The sequence below is a fragment of the Mustela putorius genome, unplaced genomic scaffold (genome assembly GCF_011764305.1).
Source record: "Mustela putorius furo isolate JIRA1106 unplaced genomic scaffold, ASM1176430v1.1 tig00003901_pilon_pilon_pilon, whole genome shotgun sequence".
NCBI lineage: Eukaryota > Metazoa > Chordata > Mammalia > Carnivora > Mustelidae > Mustela > Mustela putorius.
In genome coordinates this window covers 10,655,919-10,663,143 of record NW_025422049.1, presented here as the reverse complement: position 1 = coordinate 10,663,143, position 7,225 = coordinate 10,655,919, and the positions used below count along the sequence as shown (strand labels likewise).

Below are 7,225 nucleotides of genomic sequence, written 5' to 3'. Positions count from 1 at the left end.
CATTATCTTGATTGGAGTGTTTTGAATCTATGGACGAATATTGGAAGTGACATTTTGTATTGGTTTTCCTATACAAGAACAGAATTAATTTTAGCATTTATTTGTGTCATCTTTAGTTATTTTCAATAAAGTTTTATAACTGTGACCATAATGTTCTTAGATATCTTTTAATATTTCAACTATAGGTGCCATATATTATTACTTTTTTAAACATCTTTATTGAAGTATAATTCAAATACTATACAATTCAATCATATAAAGTGTATAGTTTGGGGCACCTGGCAGGCTTAGTCAGTAGAGCATGCATTTCTTGATCTTGGGCTTGTAAATTCCAGCCCCACATTGGGTGTAGAGATTATTTAAAAATAGAATCTTTTAAGAAGTGTACAATTCAATGTTTTTTACTATAAGCACAGAGTTGCATCACCATTGTCACAATCAATTTTAGAACACTTTAATTTATACAGCAAAGAAATCCCATATCTGTTAGTCACCACCTTCTAACCCCCTCTGTCTCTCTTCCAGGCCCGAGCAAGGACAAATGTACTTTCTGTCTCCTTGGGTTTGCTTCCTCTGGACATTTCATGTAAATGGAATTTACATGTGGGCTTTTGAGTCTGGCTCTTTTCACTAGCAAAAATGTCTCTATGAGCCTATGCCTTCAGTTGCTTTGAACATCTTCCTAGAGGGGGAACTCACTATATCATGAGGTAATTCTATGTTTCTATTTTTTTTGAAGGGTCACCATGCTGTTTTCCATAATGACTGCACTAATTTACATTTCAACAAACAATTGCAAGTTTTCTCATTTCTCCACATTCTTGTCAACATGTTATTATTATTTCTTTAATAACAGCCATCCTTGATGTCTAGTTTAATGTGTTAATTTGTCTAGGCCTCAGTACCCAGATACCAAACATTATTCTTTATGTTTCTTTGGAGGTATTTTTTAGATGATATTAAAATTTAAACTAGTATATGTTGAATAAATTAGATCACCCATCATGATACGGTTGGGCCTCATCTAATCACTGGAAGATTGTAATAGAAGCAGACTGATCTCTTTCCAAGAAGAGTGAATTCTGCAGCAGAATGTCTTTGGATTCCAACCACAACATCAACTCTTCCCTGGATCCCCATTCTACTGGCCCACCTTGAAGTCTGTGAACTTGCCAGTCTCTACAATCTTGTGAGCCAGTTCCTTAAAATCAATCACCCAATCACTCCTATACATCCTATAGGTCCAGTTTCCTTAGAGAACTCTGACAGATACATCATACTAACTGGTAGGCAATGGGTTTCATTTGCATTTCCCTAATTTGTGATATTATATCCACTTTATTGGGGTACAATTTACATGAAATAAAATATAGACATTTTATGTGTATAGTTTCAGATGAGTTTTGACAAATGTATATGTCTGTATAACCACTATGACACTCAATATGGAAAACACTTCCATCACTCCAACGTTTTGTCTTAAATCTTTTCAGTCAATTCCCCCAACAATCCTAGCCCTAGACGAATACTGATATGCTTTCTGTCACTATAGATTCAATTGGCTTCTTCTAAAATTTCATATAAAGTGAATCATACTGTATATATGCTTTATGTATAGCTACTTTTGTACAGCATAATATTTCTGAGATACAACCATTTAATTAAATGTATCAATAATTTCTTTCTTTTTATCACTTAGTACTATTCTATTGGACAAATACACTTCAATTTGTTTACACACTCACAATTTGGTGAGAAATGTTTGGATTTTTTCCCCAATTTTTGACAATTATAAGTAAAGATGCTTGGAAATTATATCACAGTATAGTTATGGCAAACATACCAGGAGCAAAATAGCAGACAAGAAATTTCTAACTCCTCATTCCAACATGCAAATATCAAAGCACCAACAGAAAATGACTACACATGTATTTTGTGAGAAGACAGAGATTCTTTAAACTTATGGATATACCTAGGATTGAAATTGTGGGATTATAGGAAAACATATGTTTTACTTGATAAGAAATAGCTAAAATGATATCCAAACTGGTAGTAGTATTTTATTTATTTTATTTTTTGTTATTTTTTAAGCAGAATGTGTTTTATGGGCAACCAACAAGCAGGTTAATGAACCATAGAACTTTATTTACTTCAAACTAACATTCAAGAAAGATGAACCCAAAATGCATCCTCCTATACTGACCAAAAGAGCTTAGTACAAATTAAGTCAGTGGTGTACCCTGTTAGCATGCTGTGCTGTATGTCAAAAAAACAAGCCCTCCCCTGCCCCAAGCCCTGGTCCCTTGGCAAACACAGATAAAGAAGCATGCACTGCGCCATGATGAAGCTGTTAGGTAAGTACTTTGGTTCATGCCATCCACTGCCATAGAGGTGGCACTGAACACCCACAGTCCCCACACCCAAACTTAGTCAAAGGTGGTCAGCCGGTGATGTGGGCTATGCTCCTTCCACAACATCAGATGAATCCTGTGGTCAAGTGCACTGGTGGCAAAGCCCAAGCCCGTGTCATGGTGCCCATACAGTCCATTGACCCAGGACACTTTGTCCACCAGGAAGCTCAAGCCTCTCCTTGTCTTCCTGTATTCTGGCAGAGGCCAGTGGCTAATCAGGTTCTCTGTCTGCAAGTCTATGATATGCAGGGAACAGTTGTCAAACAATGGGAAAAATATATCTCCAAAGCTATGCAAGGCCATGTTTGCTATCTCAGGAGTCCACTGACCCTGAGAATATCACAACCGACTAAGTCCTGCACTGCCAAACTACAATGTATGTACCATCATACTGAAGTCTTGGAGGTAGGCAGATGCTTCTAGTCTCAGTGACAAACAACATCTTTAAGCACTTGCAGTTGATTTCTCTCCCAGCTGGCCAAATCTTGATCTCATAGTTGTCCACCCTTCAGAGTATGTAGTCTCCAGGGCTGTGCAAAAGAGATCTGACTTGACACTCTTGCAGAATCACTTTGGTGACCCATTCCATGCATCGGTGCATGTGTTCAGGCTCATCCCAGCAGATTAAGTCCGTATTTTCCAAGTGAACTCTTCAGAGCCACTCACCAAGATACCCAGTTCATCTTTGTACTCAACGCTTAACACTGCCCCCTGGCAACCCCGGAAGTTCTGGGTCCTGGCTTCCAGAGCTCCATTCCCAACAGGCCACAGTGTTCTCAAAGGAGCCCATCCCAAGCTCCTGTTCATCACACTTCACTGCTGCCCAACTGTGGATCTATATTCCATAAATGCACTGGCCTGTGCTCACTTCCCACAGCTTTGCCGACAAGTCGTCTGACCCTGTGCAGAGAAAGCCTTTTTTGTGGTCAAGTGCATACCCTCTGGCAGTGTGTCCCATTAATGATGAGGGCTCAAAGGCTTCAAGGTTCCAGTTGCTTCATTCTCAAATAAGCTTTCAAACAAACCTTCTTCCAGGGCAAGGCATCCTGAACAGAATCATTATGTGCCAACCCGAATTTTTACGTGCAGACTGAGGACCGAGCCATTTTAACAAATAAAAACTGAGCTTCAGGGGAAGAAGTTTGAGGAAATATCCCAAGTAATTGGAGAGATAGATGCCTGGGCTGGACTGCCCCACTCAGACTAATCCGGTGATCCAGAATTTTATTTATTTTTAAGATTTTAAAAAATATATTTAACATAGAGAGAGATCACAAGTAGGCAGAGAGGCAGGCAGAGAGGAGGGGGGATGCAGCCTCCCTGCTGAGCAGAGAGCCTGATGCGGGGCTCAATCCCAGGACCCTGGGACCATGACCTGAGCCAAAGACAGAGGCTTAACCCACTGAGACACCCAGGCACTCCCAAAGTTTCTTTTTTTTTTTTTTTTTTTTTTTTTGGCCAGTTCCTCCGAGAAAGAAATGTAACAGAAATGTTACCAAGCCACGCCTCTACTTCCCTTCTCTCCACAAAGTTATGGAAAAATTGACCTGAGCAAGCCCCCCAGGGGCCGGGAACCTGATGCCAGGCTAACACCAAATAGGTCCGTTGGGCAGCCTCCCACCTGCAGGGAGAGAAAGACAAAGGCCCTGATCTCTGTAGAGCATTTTAAACTTCCACCAGCAACATGTGCACGGAATACGTAATTTGGGGGCACTAAAATGTTAATCATTCTGTGGCTGTATATTCATTTTTCATTGTGGTTTTAATTTGCATGTTCCCTAGGAGTAGCTGATGTTGATTGTGTCCTTACTACTATATGTTTATATTAACTATTTTTATATTTTTAAAAATATCTTTATATATTTATTATATTTTACTATCTATGTAATTTTTTAATTGTTCAACTATTTTGCCCATTGTATTTGTGAGTTGTCTTTTCTTTTTTAGTGAGTTGTCTTCTTAATAAAGAATTGTAAGTGTTCTTTCTATATTTTGGTTAAAATGTTCTACTTAAGATATATGTATTCAAATGTATTTTCTTATTCAGTGGCTTGCCATTTCACTGTTTTTAAAAAGATTTTTAAACTTATTTATTATAGAGAGAGAGCACAAGCAGGTAGAGCAGCAGGCAGAGGAAGTGGGAGAAGTAGGCTCTCCACTGAGCAGAGAGCCAGACATGGGGCTCAATCCCAGGACCCTGGGATCATGACTGAGCAGAAGGCAGACACTTAACCGACTGAGCCACCCAGGTGCCCCTGCCTTCATCACTTTCTTAATGGCACTTTTTTAAAGATATAAAAGTATGATTTTGAAGAAGTCAAATTTGTTAACTTTTTTCTTTTATAGTTTGTGCTTTTTGTGACCGATTTTTTTGCTCATGCCAAGAAAATCTGTATATTTGACTAAGGCTAGATAAAAATTTATCCCAAAATTGTTTGCTCACATATTCTGTGGGACAGGAATGAACACCTGGCTTAATAGAGATTTCTTGTCTTTACTTCATGATACTGGGCCCCAGGTTGGCAGACCCAAAACCTGAGTATTATAATCTGAAGACACTAATGTATAAAATTATGTAGGCTGTCCATTGAGACCTTAGTTTAGATTTTCCATTGGTAAGCCTACATATGGCATCTCCATGTGACCCGAAGTTCCTCAGAGCTTGGTGTCTGGGTTTCAAGGGCAACTATCTCAAGATAAAAGAAGAACAGATCTAAACTATATCCTTTTTATGACCTACCCAGAAATTATATAACACTATTTCTACTACACTGTGTTGGTCAGAAAAGTTACAATTCTCTACCCAGAATCAACAGAGAGAGGACAGAAACCTCAGCTCTCAGAGGGAGGAGATGTTACTCACATTGTCACATATATGTGGCATATATCTGTCATGGATCTACCATCTACCACGGTCTCTCCTCTGGCCTGAAAAATTCACATTCTTCTTACACACAAAATTCACATGTGTCTCCTCCAAAACCCCCAGACTCTCATCCCATTAAGTGACAGGTTCAATCTCAAGACCCAGGACCTCACCGAGATTTGTGCTCTGTTGGGTGAGGCTGCTCAGCTGTCGGACCTCATGTCCATGTAGTCAAGTATAGCTCCTCTTGATTTGAAAATCCTGTGAACTGAAGAGATGCTATCTGTCACTCACACCCACATGCACACATACACACACCAACATGAAATGTTTGACAAGCATAGATACTCCTCTACAAAGGGAGACAAGCACGAGACATGTTGGAGTCAAAAGGCCACAGCAATTCAGTGATCCAGTTCGCTGCATGTTGCTAGTTCCTTGGTGAGGGCTCAGTCCTATGGCCTGGGAATGACTCATCAAAGCTTTTGATTCCATGATTTTATTCATCTTTCCTTCTCAATTAAAAAGTGGGATGTGTTTATAGCTGACTTTTCTTTCTTTTCTTTTCTTTCTTTCTTTCTTTTTTTTTTTTTTTTACCATGCATCCTACTCATAAAAAGTTGGGGCTACAAGGTCACCTGGGTGGCACAGTCAGTTAAGTGTCTGCCTTTGGCTCAGGTCATGATCCCAGGGTTCTGGGATCGAGCCCCATGTCAGGCTCTCTGCTTGGTGGGGAGCCTGCTTCTCCCTCTCCCTCTGCCTGCTGCTCTGCCTGCTTATGCTCTCTCTCTCTGTCAAATAACTAAATAAAATCTTTTTTAAAAAAAAAGTTGAGGTTACAAAAATCTCTTTAATTTCATAGTTCAAGCCATTTTAAGTCTTTCAAAAATATAGTGATTTTCTTATGAATCAAAACATAATCTTCTCCATTAACAAAAGCCACACTCATAAATCTCTTTGAGTTTAGCCCTGGTTTATTTGGGCACCCCATACAACTTCTGAGGAATACTGAATGCTCTTCAGATCTCACAAATCCTATTGTTAAATTGAGAAGATCTGTGGGACAAGTTTGAAAAGATCTTTAAGGGAGCTTTTGTTCAACTAAATGATTCTTGGAGCTACCATATTAGATTTTTCTCTAGTCTTACAAAGGATCTTATAATCTTACTATGCATTTTCTCTTTTTTCTAAAACCGTTCTTTAAATCTAGAATCTTGGAAAGCCTGTAAGTTACAGTTTTTGAACCTTTCTTTGTATTTAACAGTTTTCCCTTTGAGTTATTTCTCTAACATTTTTCTATAAGCAACAAGAAGATGTTAGATGGCCTCTTTGATACCCTGCTTCAAATCTCCTTAGTTGCATCATTCAATTTACCATATATAGTTTCGCTTTTCCAGATACATGTTGGTGACATTGTGTTTAAACTTACCGCCACTTGCAGAACAAGATTTTCCTTTCCTCCATGTTCCAATAACAAGTTCCTCACTTTCCTTTAAGCCTTAAATGACACATTTTATGATGGCCTTCATGCTTCTTCTGATAACCTTAAGGCTTTTCCAACTTTGGCCTAACATCTGGGTTTCAAAACACTGCCATGTTCTGTTTCCCTTTTATGGAGATTTTTATGTAACAGATATCTTCAGTTAGTATGGCTGTGTGACAAATTAACCCTACACTTATGATGTAAAGCAGCCATTGATTGTGTCTCATGGATTTCACAGGTCAGGAATTCAAACAGGGGAAAAGTGGGGATTTTTTTTTTTCTCTGCTCCATGGTGTCTGGGGCCTCAGCTGGAAAACAACATTGCCGTATATGGAATTTTTTGCACCCTGCTCCAAATAATCTTAGCCCCTCCTGCTACCCTTGTGGTATTTCTTCAATATGGAGTCAAGAGGGGTGTTTGTGTTGGGAGAAGCCTCAGGTTAAAACACCATGGATTTTCACTGT

At 39.1% G+C, this 7,225-nt stretch overlaps 1 pseudogene; it reads right to left on the bottom strand.

The window, feature by feature from the left end:
• Positions 1–2,426: 2,426 nt before the first annotated feature.
• Positions 2,427–6,741, bottom strand: LOC101676739 (annotated as a pseudogene).
• Positions 6,742–7,225: the final 484 nt, after the last annotated feature.